Below are 22451 nucleotides of genomic sequence, written 5' to 3'. Positions count from 1 at the left end.
TATATATATGTATATTAGTTGAAACACCCGTGAAATCACGGATTTATTGAAGGAAACTTGTTGAATGGTATATTATAGTTGATAAATGTTATTAATGTTATAATATATAAATATATATATATATATATATATATATATATATATAAATGGATAGTCAATTATTGATACACAAAAGTAATATTATTGTATTACCTAAACTTGTGATATTTTTGCTATAAATAGCCATGAATGCAAGCATTAAACTTGCACCATTTCTCACACTTACAAAGTGTTTCTTTCTTTCTCTCTATTATCATCTTTGTTCTTACACTTAATTATTAGTATTCTTAATCAAGAATCAAATCACTAAAGGTAGTTATAAGCCTACTGAATTATAACATCAAGAATCAAACCACTAAAGGTAGTGTAACATCCCGCGTTTTTCCGTTAAATTTAATTTTAACACCGTCTTTTTTTTTTAAAAAACATAATCTTTCGTATTTAAATTAATAGTTTCCGTGGGTAACGTCCATTATATTTTCGCTATTTAATTTTGACATCACCCATTTACTCGAGCGTTTTAAAATATTCGATCGGTTAAATCCCGCACCCGCTTCTAAACTCGAGGGACTAAAATTGACACGGGGCAAACTAGTTGACTAGGTCAACTAGTCCACCCCAATCACCACCATTCAATCCCTCCATCTCTCTCTCTTTCTCTCTAGCAAGAACACACACAAACCCCAACTTCATAGAATCATCATCTAAATTCGGGATTGGAAGCAAACTTCAAAACAAATTACATATTCGTGATCCTCTCTTCATCCTCTTCGATTTGGTACCAATTTCATCAAGTTTGGGTAACATTTCTAAAACTCTAGATTTCTATAAATTCGTGTTTTTGACTTGAAATTGTGTTAGTTAGTGTCTATGGCTCGTAGGGATGTCGTGTATGTAATTTGTATGCTCGTTCTTCGTGTTTTGAAAATATGACATGAACACCCAAATGGGTCTAGCTTAATCTTGAGTTTTGGTTGCTCAAATGATGTTATAAGATAAAGTGTATGTGTTAAAAGTGTTAGTTACTTCCTTAGCTTCGTTTTGATATGTTGGATGATGAAAAACTAGCTCAATAACATGAAATGTGTTTTTGGTGAATCGATTATCGTTTTGGTAGGAACTTGATGCGGTTGAATGCTAGTTGAGACACTTGTTTGAATGTATGCTAGTTAACTAGTTAAATTGTATGCGTAAATAGCTTCGAAATGGTGTGATGTATGCTAGCGTTTGATTAGTGAATCATAAGTCTCATTTGTGTCGAAATTGATTTTGAAACGATAACGTGGCTAGTGATTTTGACGTAGTAAATGTTTATTGAAACTTGGAATATGCGTCTAGTTGCAATGTATGCGTTATTACCTTCAAAACGGCATATCATTTGTATGTTAAAAGTTCCCGAATCATAAAATACGTTTTACGAACTTGAAACTTTGATTATGAACGTTCATTGAACATTTGACGAGAATTTGATTATTTTAAATGCATGTTTTGATTGATAATATGTACTTAGTTGCATTCCTCGTCAAAATACCTTTCCAACGATGTATGATAGGCGTTATAAGTGTTTGCGGGTCAAGTGTTGTGTTAGAAAAGGTTTTGGTTCGTGCACACTTGGAAAAACTGACCAGAATTCTCTGCCCAGGTAGTGGCGCGGCGCGCCACATCCCCGCGCGGCGCGCAGAATCGCCTGGCCAGATTCTGCTCACTTTGTCACATTTCACGCGAAATGTTTGACTAGCTACCGACCTCCGATTCACATGAAACTTGTTCTAATATGCTTATATATGAATAAAAACCTCAGAAAAATAGTTCGGGACCCGACCCGAACGCGTTGACTTTTTCGTTGACTTTGACCAAGTTTGACTTTTAGTCAAACTTAACCAAACTTTTATACAATCATTCTAACATGCTTTTATACTTGTTTCTTGTATGAAACTTGACAAATTGATTCACATGCTATATTAATCGAGTCGTAACGAGCCATAGGACTAATTGAACACATTTCACCCGACCTTGTGTCGTAACCGGTTAATTGATATAACTTACTTGTTTAGGTCAAGGCTAAGCAACTATCATGCATACGTTACTTTGTGAAGTACTTTTATACTCGTGCACTCGAGGTGAGATCATAGTCCCATCTTTCAACAACTTTTATACTTTTAAATTATGGGATGAGAAACATATACAGTTTTATACTACATACTTTTATACTTTGAACACAAGTACAAGGAAACAAACATTCCACAGCGAGTTAGAACAAAAATCCTCAATTCGATTATCATTAGTTACACTTGCAGGGTGTAAGCGAGAACTTATATTGTGTGGCCATACGGGTTTGACAAACCCTCATTACGGACGGTTCGCTACCGTCTACGGATGAAATATATTTTCGAGAAACAGTGTATGTTCTAACACTATTGTGATGGGGTTCTATGGGAGGAAACGTTAAGTCTTGATAATTGGGTGCTCGCGAACAATACTTTTGGAATGCAAACGATTTTGATAATCAACTATGGGAATACTAAATCTTGTGGTTCAAAAACAACGTTTACAAACACCTATGATTTCACCAACGTTTTTCGTTGACAGTTTTCTATATGTTTCTCAGGTTCATACATGGCTATTTGATACATGCTTCCGCGTACACTCATACTTGCTTGGGGTCAAGCATACATGCATACACTCTGATTATTTGCTTGGAGTCAAGATACATACATGCATACGCTAGTGATAGCACCTTTGGATTCAAACATATTGTTTACATACTTACGCTATTTATAGCAACTGTGATTTTTAAACTAATTATGTCGCAAGATATTTCATTTGTACTTTACTACTTTTGTAAACTTAAACTTGTTGTCGACCCGTTTGGTGAACTAAACTTTGCAAGTCATGCACGTTTCAAATGAATGCGACATAATTTTGGTCAAACGCGTCTCATATAGGGACTATGACCACGCAACGAGACCTAAGTAGCGGCGCCGTCAAATGACGATTTGGTCGGGTCGCTACAGATGGTATCAGAGCGTTGGTTGTAGGGAACTAGGACGTGCATTAGTGTGTCTAACAGAGTCGTTAGGACGCATTAGTAAGTCTAGACTACAACCGGATAGTTAGCATTTGCATTCTGACATACATTTGCTATAGATAGCACTTACTTGACTACTTGTGCATTATACTTGAATCATTCTTAGGCAAACTTTTTAATGGTACCCAACCTTCATCATACGAACTCGTATTCCGCCACTTTTTGGTAACACACGTAAATTCATGATTTATACACGTATGGATGACGACGACTTCATTAGTCACACTTGTTCGGGAACTCTGTCTCCCGGATTGTTATTTGCCACCGTTTCAACTTACTATCGGTTTCCCACTGGTGTTTCTTACTATCTACTTTTTTGGTGTTACTACCATCACTACTCTAGGTGAGTATCGTCATCAACATTTATCACTACGGTTGCGTGCTACTCGTTATCATGACTCGTTACTCTTTTCATACCTGAATACCTTATTGTCTGACTCGAACCACATTGACGTGAACAATCATTTATACACTTCCCTCGGGGAACGCTTCTTTATAGTTGCACTAATTCTTTCGATTCAATACGAGTCACGTTAGAGACGTCGTTACACTTTGTTTATTTTAAACTTCACGATTACACGAACTTGAATCTATAGAGTGATGTGGGGATGGAGGTATGAGTTAGCGTAATATAACGACACTCGATCAACGTGGTTATATTACGGTAAGACATACCAAAGTTCTAGTGACACGTGATGGTGGTTAGACTCGATCAACCTAAACACCACCATGTGCCATGTACATGACTTCATCTATTCATGTTTGGACATCCGAAAACTCCGAAAATATTTATAACAACTATGCCGGGGACACACCTTCAATTATTGTCAAATTATATTTATGCTTCCGAATGAATTACCGATTCCATTCGACTTCAACCGTATGTCACACGGGTATACTAGCTCGTCCTCGCGCAGTCTTATTGACTAATTACAATTTACTCGTTATGCTCGCACTGAGGCGGAAACTTCTCTCTCACCACACTCGTACTTCCGGTTCAGGAGGTCCTTATTCTAAATTCCCAATGGAGAGAGACTCTCCACGTTATACTAGTATTCACCTCGAGGGTGAATAGTTCCGACGAACGTTTTTCTTTCAGAAACCGAGGAGAACTTGCCCCGACGAACGTTTTTGGAAACCGATAAATCTTCCGCGACGCGAATTTTCTTGAGAAACTTGTCCTAGCTAACGTTTTCAATTCCTAGCAAACTTGTTCAATATGCCTTAGGGAAATGTACCCCGTTTCGGATCGAGATCCTCGTTTCACTTCTAGATTTTGGAGTACCTTACAAAAAGCCTCGGGACCGCGTTTAGACATGAGTACCGCGTACCATCCACAACCCGACGGACCGAACAAACATGCGATTTAAACCTTGGAAACCATAATACAAGTTTGTATTACCAACTTCAAATTTACTTGAGAAAAGTATTTTCCTTTAACCGAATCCTCGTACTACAATGATTTTCATTCGAGTATTGACGCCACGCCTTCGAAACCTTATATGACCGGAAACGTCATTCTCCTTTTGTCGAACCAAGTAAACGATGACCAATTCACCGGGACCGGGATTATGCATGAGCGACCGAGAAAACTTATCCATATCCAAGGAAGACCCAGCACGACTCGTTGTCGCCAAATGAGCTACGCCGATTTAGACGTAAACATTTCAAATTCCACGTGGGAAACCGCGTCACGTTAGAAGTCGCACCTTGAGGAGGTGTAAACCGTTTCGGGAAATGTAGAAAGCTAAATCCGCGATATTTTGATCCTTTTGAAATCTTGGGGCGTATTGGACCCGATGCATACCGTTTAGATTTTCCGATTCATTTGAGCTCCGTTCATCCTACATTCCATATATCAAACTTGAAGAAGAGTCTTGCGAAACAGGAACATGTTATCGTCTTCGATGAACCTACTATCGGTGACAAACTTTCCTTCCTAGGAGAACCGGTTGAAATTTTGAATCATGAAGCCAAACTTTAAACCAACGTAAAATCGCGACTGTCGAAGTTCGTTGAAATACCCTAGGACGTACTTCTCCCTCACTCGTAGAATTGGCAACACAAGATCTCGAGGAAGATTCAACGACTACTACTTCCAACTAAATTTCGGGACGAAATTTCTTTTGAGTTGTGGATAATGTAACATCCCGCGTTTTTCCGTTAAATTTAATTTTAACACCGTCTTTTTTTTTAAAAAAACATAATCTTTCGTATTTAAATTAATAGTTTCCGTGGGTAACGTCCATTATATTTTCGCTATTTAATTTTGACATCACCCATTTACTCGAGCGTTTTAAAATATTCGATCGGTTAAATCCCGCACCCGCTTCTAAACTCGAGGGACTAAAATTGACACGGGGCAAACTAGTTGACTAGGTCAACTAGTCCACCCCAATCACCACCATTCAATCCCTCCATCTCTCTCTCTTTCTCTCTAGCAAGAACACACACAAACCCCAACTTCATAGAATCATCATCTAAATTCGGGATTGGAAGCAAACTTCAAAACAAATTACATATTCGTGATCCTCTCTTCATCCTCTTCGATTTGGTACCAATTTCATCAAGTTTGGGTAACATTTCTAAAACTCTAGATTTCTATAAATTCGTGTTTTTGACTTGAAATTGTGTTAGTTAGTGTCTATGGCTCGTAGGGATGTCGTGTATGTAATTTGTATGCTCGTTCTTCGTGTTTTGAAAATATGACATGAACACCCAAATGGGTCTAGCTTAATCTTGAGTTTTGGTTGCTCAAATGATGTTATAAGATAAAGTGTATGTGTTAAAAGTGTTAGTTACTTCCTTAGCTTCGTTTTGATATGTTGGATGATGAAAAACTAGCTCAATAACATGAAATGTGTTTTTGGTGAATCGATTATCGTTTTGGTAGGAACTTGATGCGGTTGAATGCTAGTTGAGACACTTGTTTGAATGTATGCTAGTTAACTAGTTAAATTGTATGCGTAAATAGCTTCGAAATGGTGTGATGTATGCTAGCGTTTGATTAGTGAATCATAAGTCTCATTTGTGTCGAAATTGATTTTGAAACGATAACGTGGCTAGTGATTTTGACGTAGTAAATGTTTATTGAAACTTGGAATATGCGTCTAGTTGTAATGTATGCGTTATTACCTTCAAAACGGCATATCATTTGTATGTTAAAAGTTCCCGAATCATAAAATACGTTTTACGAACTTGAAACTTTGATTATGAACGTTCATTGAACATTTGACGAGAATTTGATTATTTTAAATGCATGTTTTGATTGATAATATGTACTTAGTTGCATTCCTCGTCAAAATACCTTTCCAACGATGTATGATAGGCGTTATAAGTGTTTGCGGGTCAAGTGTTGTGTTAGAAAAGGTTTTGGTTCGTGCACACTTGGAAAAACTGACCAGAATTCTCTGCCCAGGTAGTGGCGCGGCGCGCCACATCCCCGCGCGGCGCGCAGAATCGCCTGGCCAGATTCTGCTCACTTTGTCACATTTCACGCGAAATGTTTGACTAGCTACCGACCTCCGATTCACATGAAACTTGTTCTAATATGCTTATATATGAATAAAAACCTCAGAAAAATAGTTCGGGACCCGACCCGAACGCGTTGACTTTTTCGTTGACTTTGACCAAGTTTGACTTTTAGTCAAACTTAACCAAACTTTTATACAATCATTCTAACATGCTTTTATACTTGTTTCTTGTATGAAACTTGACAAATTGATTCACATGCTATATTAATCGAGTCGTAACGAGCCATAGGACTAATTGAACACATTTCACCCGACCTTGTGTCGTAACCGGTTAATTGATATAACTTACTTGTTTAGGTCAAGGCTAAGCAACTATCATGCATACGTTACTTTGTGAAGTACTTTTATACTCGTGCACTCGAGGTGAGATCATAGTCCCATCTTTCAACAACTTTTATACTTTTAAATTATGGGATGAGAAACATATACAGTTTTATACTACATACTTTTATACTTTGAACACAAGTACAAGGAAACAAACATTCCACAGCGAGTTAGAACAAAAATCCTCAATTCGATTATCATTAGTTACACTTGCAGGGTGTAAGCGAGAACTTATATTGTGTGGCCATACGGGTTTGACAAACCCTCATTACGGACGGTTCGCTACCGTCTACGGATGAAATATATTTTCGAGAAACAGTGTATGTTCTAACACTATTGTGATGGGGTTCTATGGGAGGAAACGTTAAGTCTTGATAATTGGGTGCTCGCGAACAATACTTTTGGAATGCAAACGATTTTGATAATCAACTATGGGAATACTAAATCTTGTGGTTCAAAAACAACGTTTACAAACACCTATGATTTCACCAACGTTTTTCGTTGACAGTTTTCTATATGTTTCTCAGGTTCATACATGGCTATTTGATACATGCTTCCGCGTACACTCATACTTGCTTGGGGTCAAGCATACATGCATACACTCTGATTATTTGCTTGGAGTCAAGATACATACATGCATACGCTAGTGATAGCACCTTTGGATTCAAACATATTGTTTACATACTTACGCTATTTATAGCAACTGTGATTTTTAAACTAATTATGTCGCAAGATATTTCATTTGTACTTTACTACTTTTGTAAACTTAAACTTGTTGTCGACCCGTTTGGTGAACTAAACTTTGCAAGTCATGCACGTTTCAAATGAATGCGACATAATTTTGGTCAAACGCGTCTCATATAGGGACTATGACCACGCAACGGGACCTAAGTAGCGGCGCCGTCAAATGACGATTTGGTCGGGTCGCTACAGGTAGTTATAAGCCTACTGAATTATAACACATTATCAGCACGATAATCTTAATACTAATTATGGTTGGCTCTGCCACCTAAATGATATATGGTCGGTTATACCACCTGAATAATATATGGTCGACACTGTCGTCTAATTATCATTTATGTTACTAACATTTATATTTCAATTATCTAACATTTATATGGCCGACACTGTCGCCTAATTATCATTTATGTTACTAACATTTATATTTCTATTATCTAACATTTATATGGCCGACACTGTCGCCTAATTATCATTTATGTTTACTAATATTTATATTTATGTTATATAATATTTATTAATGATTGCTTACATATGGTCGACACTGTCACCTACTTATCATTTATGTTATATTAAATTTATGTTTAATGTTTATATACTTATGAATATAAAGTGACTATAATTTATCATGTTGTTTCTTTTAATAGAAAATGTCGAATCTGGAAAAGCTTAAATTTACTCCTTTAGAATCAACTGCAAACAACTACATGCCATGGGTTATAAAAGTAAAAATGCATCTTAAATCAATGGGCATTCTTGAAGCCATAAATGAAATGTAAGACCCGAATAATTGAAGTGTACACATGTGTATATAAGTGTATTGTGCGGTACTCGAATCGGGGTTTGGTTGTATATATTTAAAAAGGCAAAAGGAGCTGGACTGGGAGAGTTGCGCGCCGCGCGGCCTGGTGGCGCGCCGCGCCATCTGTCTGTGACAGATTCTCTCTTTCTTTTAAATTAGATATTTTGAGGGTATTTTGGTAAAATAACTTGGAGGCCGGATTTAATGCCTTAGATCAGTTTTGGGGAGTTCATTTACTCCTTCCACAACTACCAACACTTATCCAAATCAATTCTAGAGAGAGAGTGGCTTTTAGTGAGGGAAACCCCATTTTGGAGAAGAAGAAGAAGGTTTCTTGCTTAAGTCCAAGCATTAAAGTTGTTCGCCTTCCCTCTAGCTTCGTTGTGATAGTTGTGGTATGCTCTAATCTTAATTTCTTTGTTTAATTTGATTTAGGGCTAGGGTTTGGGGTGAAGATGAACATAAAACCCATTTTGTTAGTGTTTTGGGTGTTCTAGGGTAATTTGAGTCATGTAGACTCAATATTGGGTTAACTAGAGTTTGGAAGAGTTAATTGTTGTTAGAGATGTGACAATCCGGAAATTTCCAACCAAATTTAAACTTTATCTTTATATTATTCCAACACGATAAGCAAAGTTTGTTAAGTTAAATCTCAAGAATTTTAAATTGTGTTCATGCATTCATTATAACCTCGACCAAATTCCAACGATTCACGAACCTTTATATATAAATAAATATGTATATATATGTATATATTATAACTTGAGAATATTAATAAAGTATTAAACGTATAATACTTTACATGAACGTATTTGTTTCAATATGTTTATCGATGGAATTAGAAGATAATATCAAATGATTAATTTATCAGATACATTGTGATATGATTACGGGTCTATGTTATGAGGTCCACTGTGATTTAAGAAATCTATTCTTTTTTACAACATTCGGAAAATGGTAAAGTGATTTATAAGTAAGAACGTGAAGTGTAACTAACTTAGATGTTGGATATCGACAAGTAAGTAACTCGACATTTTTCATTAAGATGATTTCATACGTTTATTTAACCTTTGAACTTTATCCCATGCTTCACCAACAGACTGTAATTTAAAAACTTGAAACCTATTATGAATATATATGATTCTACTTTTCTAAAACGTTTTATGATATAACGATTTCCATTATTTTAACCTTTAAACAAAATGATTCTTAAAAATATATTTGGTTTTGAAAAACAAAATTATTATATTTATTTGATTTAGTTTCAAACGTACAAAAATGTTTTCAGTTTAAAAAGAACTTTATTATTAAAACGTATATAACTTTTATAAATATCTAGAACCACTTTTGACAACTCATTACTTAACCAGTATGATAAAGATAACGATATTTATATTTTATTTTATTAAATATATATAACGATTTAAATTAATATTATATATATTTATACGCGTATTATACGTACATAGTTTTATACTTTTACTATACTTAAACTTTACCTTTACTTTATTTTTTACTTTACTTTGACTTTAATAATTCACTTTAATAATTCATACTTTAATAATTCACTTTAATAATTCATACTTTAATAATTCACTTTAATAATTCATACTTTAATAATTCACTTTAATAATTCATACTTTAATAATTCACTTTAATAATTCATACTTTAATAATTCACTTTAATAATTCAAAAATCTATTATAAATAGAATTCAATAGGTTTCATTATTTCATAGAAACTTGAAAATATTTTTCTCTAAACTCTCTCAATCGATTTACATATATATATTTACTCCGTATTATTTCAAGATATTATTAGTATACATAAAATATTACGTCGGAGTGCGGTCCGGGTGATTTCGAAATTGTTTTTCGAGTGGGATTGGATTAAGGAAATTATGGGTTATAGCTATGGAGGTAATTGGGTATAGTTCATGGGTATGCTCATGAGGTCAATATAGTGTTTATCATCTCCGTTGCGTCTACGTACCTTTCCTGCAATATTGAATCTCAATATTGATACGTGAGTACTCATAATTTAACTTTTACATACTAATAGTGTATCCCTGACTAGTGCTCGAGTATATAGGATTATGCATGTTTGTACTTTTGATATTGCCTTTAGTTAGATTATGTTGAATCCTGAATTAGTTATATATGCGACTGAGATAAGGTATAAGATAGGCATGTCGTTGGAAAGCTAGCGAAAAATTAAGAACTTTTTATTTAGATATCGAATGATTTCGATGAACGGATTTGAAGTTATAGTCCATCGAATTTTTGTATTATTATTAAAAATGATTATTATTATCGTCGTTATTATCGTCGTTCTAGTTTTATCTTATTATTATTATTATTATTATTATCTTTATCAATAAAAGGATTTATCATTAAAATTTTTTTTTATTATTATTACTATCGTTATTATCATTAAAGTTATAATTAGTATTATTATTATTATTATTATCTAATTATTATTATTATTATCTAATTATTATTATTATTGTTATTATTATTATTATCATTATTATTATTATTATTATCATTATTAATATATATATCATTATTTAAAAATGGTTATTGTTATTATTATTATTATATTATCATTATCGTTAATAATGTCATAGTAATTATCATTATTAGTATTATTGTAATTAAAACTAATATTAGTAACACCTAATTATTTTGATTACTATTATTATCATTATTATGAGCACGATATAAAAGACGATTAAAAGCTATTAAACGAAACGATTAGGAAATAATGAGTAAGAGTATCATGATGAAATTAAAATATTATAAGATATTGATTTAGATAAAATTATCGTTCTTATTATTTTTATCATTACTATTATTATTAAAAGTATCGTTAGTATCAAAACTATCATTTTAACAAAAATTATCATTTTAACAAAAATTATCATTTTAATAGAAATGTCATTGTTACTATAAAATATCATTTTTATTATCATTTTAAATAGAATTATTATTTTAAAGATAATATTAAAAATTATCGTAAATATTAAAGTTATCATAATTAGAATTACCGTTTTATCATAATATCACCTTAGTAATTATAAATATTGATATTTTTATAATAATAATTATTATTACAAAATAATACAACTTTTACTTACTAACATTATAGATATTATTTTATCAAATAAATATGTAATACAAACATATTTTACTACGTGTAATAAATTACTTTAATAATACCTATCATATTATCTTTATGATATTAAATGAACCCTATAAATTTTATTACTTAATATATATAAAAGTATATTTTATTATATAAATTTTAATATAAAATTTTATTTATTAATAAATGAATTATATTATTTACTCTAATAAATCTTTAAAAATATTTAAAAATATAAAACGACGATATTTAAAATATATTATAATCATGTATAAATTTTAGAAATCATTTTGAGTCAAATTGACTTTTGTTGACTTTTGCATATTAGTCTCGAGCATTAGGATTGTGGTACACTATGACCTGACCTAATTGTTAGACAAATATTGACCAACATATAATTATATATAATTAATTTAGGTTCGTGAATCCGAGGCCAACCTTGCACTAGTTCAATGACGTTATATGTATTTTCACTACGAAATACAGTATGGTGAGTTTCATTTACCTTTTTACCCCTTTATATTTTTGGGCTGAGAATACATGCGCAATTTTTATAAATGTTTTTACAAAATAGACACAAGTAATCAAAACTACATTATATGGTTGAATGATCGAAATCGAATATGCCCCTTTTTATTAAGTCTGGTAATCTAAGAATTAGGGAACAGACACCCTAATTGACGCGAACTCTAAAGATAGATCTATCGGGCCCAACAAGCCCCATCCAAAGTACCGGATGCTTTAGTACTTCGAAATTTATATCATGTCCGAAGGAGGATCCTGGAATGATGGGGATATTCTTATATGTATATTGTGAATGTCGGTTACCAGGTGTTCAATCCATATGAATGATTTTTGTCTCTATGCATGGGACGTATATTTATGAGAACTGGAAATGAAATTCTTGTGGTCTATTAAAATGATGAAAATGAATGATTATGATAAACTAATGAACTCACCAACCTTTTGGTTGACACTTTAAAGTATGTTTATTCTCAGGTATTAAAGAAATCTTCCGCTGTGCATTTGCTCATTTTAAAGATATTAATTGGAGTCTTTCATGGCATATTTCGAAGAACGTTGCATTCAAGTCATTGAGTTCATTAAAGATTATTATTATTAAGTCAATTTATAGTTGAATAGTGGATATTATGAAATGGTATACATGCCTGTCAATTTTCGATGTAAAGAAAGTTTGTCTTTTAAAAACAAATGCAATGTTTGTAAAATGTATCATATAGAGGTCAAATACCTCGCGATGTAATCAACTATTGTGAATCGTTTATAATGTATATGAACGGGTCCTTTCAGTTGGTATCAGAGCGGTGGTCTTAGCGAACCAGGTCTGCATTAGTGTGTCTAACTGATAAGTCGTTATGATGCATTAGTGAGTCTGGACTTCGACCGTGTCTGCATGTCAAAAGTTTTGCTTATCATTTCTAGTCGGAAATCATCTACTTATCATCCATAGGAAATTATCTGCTTATCATTATTAGTCTAGACACGTCTTGCTACATTAATTGCATGAGTAGTGTATAGACAAAATTCATATCTTAGCGTATCTGCTAAATCATATCTTATCGTATCTGTTACTTTAAACTTTGCCTGACATATCCCGCAAATTCCTCCGTAATCTATGAAATCTTTTGATCTCTATATATAGATATCCTAGGTAAATAGAATACCACCCGATAGCCGAAAAATCATTTTATATCGAAAAATCCTTTATCCAATCGTACGAAATGGAATTTGTCATCAGTTCAAGTCACTCGGATTCTGAAATAGAATCTCACTCAAGCTCCGAAAGTAGTGTGACCGGAATGGATCAACCAATCAGTCATCACCTATTCTGGATGAATTGGGGATGGGTTCGTAGCCTCCTCAATCATTGGAAACAAGAAGAAGGCGATCCTTTCCATCCACCACATTGCCCTCTTGGCGAAGAACCTGAAGCACTTACCGGCGAACCTGTTCGAGACACCATTTTCTCTCTCATTTCCAGGGTATCTCGTCACGATTATATACTACATCAAATTCTAGATTTTATTTATCCGCTCGTTCCGACCGACAATCATCCTGGAATAATAGAAGAAGTCAATGAACTTCGCGCTCGGGTAGTGGCTTTGGAGAATATGGTTCAGAGATTACAAACACCAGCAGCAGCATCAGCAACATAACCAGTACCACCATCATCAACGCCAACAGTACCATTACCACCTCCAACCACAACCGCGTTGTAAACCTCAACTTCACAATCTATCCCACGAGTATCAACGTCATACGTACCATAGATACCAAGGAGTACCAACAACAATAACTGATGAAGTATTAATTCATAACTTCATTGGAGAAACATTCCGCGGCGATTATATAATCTCTAAAGTCTTAGAGATTATCTAATCTAGCCCTAACCATAAATCAGTTAAGCGAACCAAAATGATAGAAGGAAGAGTAGAAACCCTGACAAAAATGGCGTGTGATTAACAAGTTAAACTTGTTTTACCAATAGCATCAACAGTACCGTCAGCGTCACCAGCATCGTCAGTACAGTCAACATCAGAATCAACAACACCTATAACATCACAAACTCCGTCAGTTCAAGAATCACTGTTTACATCATTACGAATCAATAACGTGTATATTGTATCAACAAGTTATGAAGAATTAACTCATTCCCTCTGAAGAAATTATATATATATTTTATATATATATATATAGAAATAAAAAAATAAATCTTTCCGTGTTAAAGCTATTGTGTGTGAATCTTAACTACTCGGTTAATTTATATTACAAATATGCAATAATGTACGTCCCTCACCCGCGACTTAACCATCGTTAACTACAATCTCTGTCTCAATTCAACAAATTCCAATTCCTAATAAATCAAGTATATATTTGATTTTACACTTCATCATTGATGTAACCGAAACTTTTCAGATAACATCATTCGTACTTTGCGAAGTTCACAAGAATTTAACAAAAACCAGCATCACAACTCAACAAATAACGAAGTATTGATTCATAATTTCAATATTATTGAAGAAATACTTATGTAACCTCTAAAGCCTTAAAGGAATTATTCAATTCTAGTTCCAACCGTAAATCGAATGAGTTTAATTTAGTATTAACTCATTAAAATCTATGTTACATCTGAGAAGAATATATACATATATATTTTCATAAAGACTCTAATAAAATTCTTATGTACAAAATATTAATTGTGAAATTTTTTTTAACGGGTAGGTAATACCCGAGAGATATATATAAATTCACAATTAATATGTTACATTCTTCGAATCAGATTAAGCAAATTATCAATTATACTTCCTACTTTCACAATAATATACATTCTTTCATAGAAATCAAAACAACCATACTCATTCAAACCCAATTACATATTCTGATTTTAAAATCTCAGAATTCAATTTGAGATATAACCGGTACCATCACTTTTAGATTCCTACATCTTTCAAAGCTATACTTTGACTTCAAAAGTGTGTTAGAACATCAAATGTATACAAACGATTACAATCTATGTTCAAACCCTTCGAAAATCTCTGAAGACACTTCAAATAATGAGCAATCGATATGATGATCTAACCACATATTACCCACAGTTATGTACTTAAAAAGCTCTCGAAACCAAAGTCATAATTCAACACATATCTGTGTCAGATCTTTTGGCATTTATTAGCAAAAATAACCTTGCAATTCCTTTGCAAAGTAGCAAATTATATCACAGCTCCAGCAAGACAACTTCGATTTTTTCATTCGGAGTAGCCTTATCATAATTTTGATATATGTGATTACCCTTTTGTTACCGGAGAACCTTTCATATTCCACCACATTAGCAATAAACTTACCAACAACTTCACTGATCTTGGGCATTCCGAAGAATCATTATATTTATCGAAACCTCATCATTTACTCATCTGCCTCTTGTAACGAGAATTGCCATATGAATCATTGGGAATTAGAAATCAGTATTTTGAAATCTCACAGCATGTTGACGCCAACAATTATACATAACGTCTATTTCCAAGGCTTACATACTTTGAATGTGAAGTTTCTGAAAAACACTCTGAACCGCGAACTAGTTCTCGAAATGCTGATGAAGTAACAAAAACTGTAAATGACCTTAGCAGTAAAAAGTTTGATGATAAAGATTAGTGTATTAGCAAAGCTCAGAAATAGAGAAGTTTTGGAACTGGAAAACGGATTGAGCAAAGTATGAAGGAGGCTGTGGACAAATCACAAAGACTGAACTTGCCTTCAAAGAATCCAAATGATTCAGTGTCTGTTGAAGTCATTAACGAATACCTTGCTCCTGACACTAAACCCTTACAGACAACATACTTCATCATCCTCTGATATTAGAAATTCTAAGATATCATCGTATCTTTCATTATAAATATCCTCCATATTTCTGAAGATATTTCCATAACTATTCTTATCTGGAATCATTTATCTCTTTGCGCTATCTGTATTACATCAAAAAGGAAACTGTTTAGTTCCTATACTCTGTAAACCTTTGAGTTTAAAATATGAATATTTTTGAAGTAGTGTTGGAAACTGAAGCATGAGTTAGTATAATATAATGACACTTGATCAACGTGATTATATTACAGTAATTCATGATGAGTTTCTAAATGGAACGTGATGATTCACAGATCATAACATCATCATTTGCCATGTTATACGACTCTTGTATTCTATTTAACCTCTAAAATATCAAGAAAATATTTCTTGATGATTCGGCTTTTTCTGAGGTATTCTGGTAATTTGACAAGTCAAGATCGTGCCATTACAATTTTCTTCCTAGAACATTAACAATGTTCATTCCAAAATTCACATCTGCAAATTCTGGACCATTACAAGCGGTGCTTAATCGCAAGAAGAAGAAACGAAAGGACAAAACTCCGAAATAGAAATTGGGGTATAAATTGCAGCAAATAAAAGAGAGCATTAACTGTGGATGACAATGATTATAGAAGATAGAAACAGAGACTTTGAAATATAAGGGAAGATATAAAGCCCAACGACAAACCAAAAGTTATAAACCATATATATCGATGCATATAGCAATATAAAGACACGGGAGAACTAGAAACACTATAAACCCAAGAGTATAGTAGAAGTAAATAGATTCTTCCGGCGGTAGATGAAAAAGAAGAATGACCGATATGAAAGTTAGAAGTATATCGAGAATCAGAACTGGATGGAGCATATTGATGAATACTTTAAAATATGAGTTGAGGGGGAAAGAATAGAATGTGATGAAACATGACTAGGAACTTAGAAATCAACAGATTTAACTCACACAATGACGGAATAAGTGAATCAAACCCTCTAGTGAATAGGTTAAGCTTTTTGGGATTAATTTAGTCATACCACAACTAAATCAATTGTGATTAGATCAATACTTAGAGCTATTATTCACCACCTAGGTGATTTGGGTTGAGAGAGAATCGGAGGAGCTCACCAGATCTGAGTGTGTGTAACAAATGAGAGCCTTAACCTAAAATGAAGAACATAAGACTTTATATACCCCTGCTATTGACTCACCCGCACGATTCATCCATCACACATATGAGTTGGCTTCATCAGCCGTACGGGTGATCACTCACTCGTGTCTTCTCATTTAGGTTGTAATTGTGACTTAGCTCAGCATCAACCGTGCGTATGAGCCTGTCAGCCGTACGAGTGAGGCTTCACTCAGACGTCTGACTAAGTCTAACATAGTCAAACATCCAAATCTCGTTCCTGCAGTTCCTGTAACCACATACAAACACGGATAGGATAATAACGAACGATCATGGTGGCCTGTAAACTGTTGTACCTGCAATGGACGTGGGTAGATGTCTAGGGACTTGCATAAAATGCATCAACAGAAGGTGTGAGTTGTAAGAAAACGAAGGAGGTGAATTTATAAGAAAATTTCTGACAGAACAATTAAAATGGACGATCGCATTTAAAGCGGATCCTAATTCCCTTTGTTACCGGAGAATCAAATCTTATTACAAAGATTTTCTTCAAATCCCTTGAAATCTGGAAATCAATCATATCTACGTCAAATGATAAGATGAATCTACACTTACTCATTTCACTCTTCTATGTTAGCTTCATTCGTACTCTTCATATAAATGGATTGTTTATCCAAATTATTCGCTGATGATAAAACTCTAATTTTCAGCCTGTATGCATCATGAAAACATACTTATTATCATTCACGACCTTTCCACTCAAATTTCGGGACGAAATTTCTTTAACGGGTAGGTACTGTGACAACCCGGAAATTTCCAACCAAATTTAAACTTTATCTTTATATTATTCCAACACGATAAGCAAAGTTTGTTAAGTTAAATCTCAAGAATTTTAAATTGTGTTCATGCATTCATTATAACCTCGACCAAATTCCAACGATTCACGAACCGTTATATATAAATAAATATGTATATATATGTATATATTATAACTTGAGAATATTAATAAAGTATTAAACGTATAATACTTTACATGAACGTATTTGTTTCAATATGTTTATCGATGGAATTAGAAGATAATATCAAATGATTAATTTATCAGATACATTGTGATATGATTACGGGTCTATGTTATGAGGTCCACTGTGATTTAAGAAATCTATTCTTTTTTACAACATTCGGAAAATGGTAAAGTGATTTATAAGTAAGAACGTGAAGTGTAACTAACTTAGATGTTGGATATCGACAAGTAAGTAACTCGACATTTTTCATTAAGATGATTTCATACGTTTATTTAACCTTTGAACTTTATCCCATGCTTCACCAACAGACTGTAATTTAAAAACTTGAAACCTATTATGAATATATATGATTCTACTTTTCTAAAACGTTTTATGATATAACGATTTCCATTATTTTAACCTTTAAACAAAATGATTCTTAAAAATATATTTGGTTTTGAAAAACAAAATTATTATATTTATTTGATTTAGTTTCAAACGTACAAAAATGTTTTCAGTTTAAAAAGAACTTTATTATTAAAACGTATATAACTTTTATAAATATCTAGAACCACTTTTGACAACTCATTACTTAACCAGTATGATAAAGATAACGATATTTATATTTTATTTTATTAAATATATATAACGATTTAAATTAATATTATATATATTTATACGCGTATTATACGTACATAGTTTTATACTTTTACTATACTTAAACTTTACCTTTACTTTATTTTTTACTTTACTTTGACTTTAATAATTCACTTTAATAATTCATACTTTAATAATTCACTTTAATAATTCATACTTTAATAATTCACTTTAATAATTCATACTTTAATAATTCACTTTAATAATTCATACTTTAATAATTCACTTTAATAATTCATACTTTAATAATTCACTTTAATAATTCAAAAATCTATTATAAATAGAATTCAATAGGTTTCATTATTTCATAGAAACTTGAAAATATTTTTCTCTAAACTCTCTCAATCGATTTACATATATATATTTACTCCGTATTATTTCAAGATATTATTAGTATACATAAAATATTACGTCGGAGTGCGGTCCGGGTGATTTCGAAATTGTTTTTCGAGTGGGATTGGATTAAGGAAATTATGGGTTATAGCTATGGAGGTAATTGGGTATGGTTCATGGGTATGCTCATGAGGTCAATATAGTGTTTATCATCTCCGTTGCGTCTACGTACCTTTCCTGCAATATTGAATCTCAATATTGATACGTGAGTACTCATAATTTAACTTTTACATACTAATAGTGTATCCCTGACTAGTGCTCGAGTATATAGGATTATGCATGTTTGTACTTTTGATATTGCCTTTAGTTAGATTATGTTGAATCCTGAATTAGTTATATATGCGACTGAGATAAGGTATAAGATAGGCATGTCGTTGGAAAGCTAGCGAAAAATTAAGAACTTTTTATTTAGATATCGAATGATTTCGATGAACGGATTTGAAGTTATAGTCCATCGAATTTTTGTATTATTATTAAAAATGATTATTATTATCGTCGTTATTATCGTCGTTCTAGTTTTATCTTATTATTATTATTATTATTATTATCTTTATCAATAAAAGGATTTATCATTAAAATTTTTTTTTATTATTATTACTATCGTTATTATCATTAAAGTTATAATTAGTATTATTATTATTATTATTATCTAATTATTATTATTATTATCTAATTATTATTATTATTGTTATTATTATTATTATCATTATTATTATTATTATTATTATCATTATTAATATATATATCATTATTTAAAAATGGTTATTGTTATTATTATTATTATATTATCATTATCGTTAATAATGTCATAGTAATTATCATTATTAGTATTATTGTAATTAAAACTAATATTAGTAACACCTAATTATTTTGATTACTATTATTATCATTATTATGAGCACGATATAAAAGACGATTAAAAGCTATTAAACGAAACGATTAGGAAATAATGAGTAAGAGTATCATGATGAAATTAAAATATTATAAGATATTGATTTAGATAAAATTATCGTTCTTATTATTTTTATCATTACTATTATTATTAAAAGTATCGTTAGTATCAAAACTATCATTTTAACAAAAATTATCATTTTAACAAAAATTATCATTTTAATAGAAATGTCATTGTTACTATAAAATATCATTTTTATTATCATTTTAAATAGAATTATTATTTTAAAGATAATATTAAAAATTATCGTAAATATTAAAGTTATCATAATTAGAATTACCGTTTTATCATAATATCACCTTAGTAATTATAAATATTGATATTTTTATAATAATAATTATTATTACAAAATAATACAACTTTTACTTACTAACATTATAGATATTATTTTATCAAATAAATATGTAATACAAACATATTTTACTACGTGTAATAAATTACTTTAATAATACCTATCATATTATCTTTATGATATTAAATGAACCCTATAAATTTTATTACTTAATATATATAAAAGTATATTTTATTATATAAATTTTAATATAAAATTTTATTTATTAATAAATGAATTATATTATTTACTCTAATAAATCTTTAAAAATATTTAAAAATATAAAATGACGATATTTAAAATATATTATAATCATGTATAAATTTTAGAAATCATTTTGAGTCAAATTGACTTTTGTTGACTTTTGCATATTAGTCTCGAGCATTAGGATTGTGGTACACTATGACCTGACCTAATTGTTAGACAAATATTGACCAACATATAATTATATATAATTAATTTAGGTTCGTGAATCCGAGGCCAACCTTGCACTAGTTCAATGACGTTATATGTATTTTCACTACGAAATACAGTATGGTGAGTTTCATTTACCTTTTTACCCCTTTATATTTTTGGGCTGAGAATACATGCGCAATTTTTATAAATGTTTTTACAAAATAGACACAAGTAATCAAAACTACATTATATGGTTGAATGATCGAAATCGAATATGCCCCTTTTTATTAAGTCTGGTAATCTAAGAATTAGGGAACAGACACCCTAATTGACGCGAACTCTAAAGATAGATCTATCGGGCCCAACAAGCCCCATCCAAAGTACCGGATGCTTTAGTACTTCGAAATTTATATCATGTCCGAAGGAGGATCCTGGAATGATGGGGATATTCTTATATGTATATTGTGAATGTCGGTTACCAGGTGTTCAATCCATATGAATGATTTTTGTCTCTATGCATGGGACGTATATTTATGAGAACTGGAAATGAAATTCTTGTGGTCTATTAAAATGATGAAAATGAATGATTATGATAAACTAATGAACTCACCAACCTTTTGGTTGACACTTTAAAGTATGTTTATTCTCAGGTATTAAAGAAATCTTCCGCTGTGCATTTGCTCATTTTAAAGATATTAATTGGAGTCTTTCATGGCATATTTCGAAGAACGTTGCATTCAAGTCATTGAGTTCATTAAAGATTATTATTATTAAGTCAATTTATAGTTGAATAGTGGATATTATGAAATGGTATACATGCCTGTCAATTTTCGATGTAAAGAAAGTTTGTCTTTTAAAAACAAATGCAATGTTTGTAAAATGTATCATATAGAGGTCAAATACCTCGCGATGTAATCAACTATTGTGAATCGTTTATAATGTATATGAACGGGTCCTTTCAAGAGAACCCTAATTAGCTAGTAAAATTGCTAGAACACCATGATTTATGTAAATGGGTGTAAATGGGTTAGTGGTTGACCCAAAATGGGTAGGTTGACTTTGAAAGTGTCAAATGGGTCAAAATGAACCTAAGCTAATTAATATGTGTGGTTGAAGCCTAAAACTAGTGTTAAAATGTGTAATGAACCTACTTTGGTTAATGATAGGGTTTTGTGATGAGTTAACCCGATTTTAGGGTTAAGGGTGCAAATGGGTCGGATTTGCACCATGGGTCAAATTAACACTAGGAGTGAGCTTTAGAGTGTTGACCAACTCGAGTTGTGATTTTGATATTGTGATAAATGTAATAGGTGCGTTACATTGAAGTGTTCAAGCTCGGTTGTCTTTTCACCAAGAGATTTTGAGGTGAGTGGAATAATTATATGCGTATGTATATAATGTATCTATTTGTTGTAGCGTGAAAGGTGTAGTGTCGAGGTGTTAAGACACCACGTTTCACGTGAAGAGTGTAGCATCGAGGTGTTAAGATGCCACTCGGGTGTAGCATCGAGGTGTTAAGATGCCACCTAGGAGTGTAGTGTCGAGGTGTTAAGACACCACTCCGTAA

Source organism: Rutidosis leptorrhynchoides, chromosome 2 (assembly GCF_046630445.1).
Source record: "Rutidosis leptorrhynchoides isolate AG116_Rl617_1_P2 chromosome 2, CSIRO_AGI_Rlap_v1, whole genome shotgun sequence".
Taxonomy (NCBI): Eukaryota; Viridiplantae; Streptophyta; class Magnoliopsida; order Asterales; family Asteraceae; genus Rutidosis; species Rutidosis leptorrhynchoides.
Note: the sequence above shows the minus strand (reverse complement) of the source record.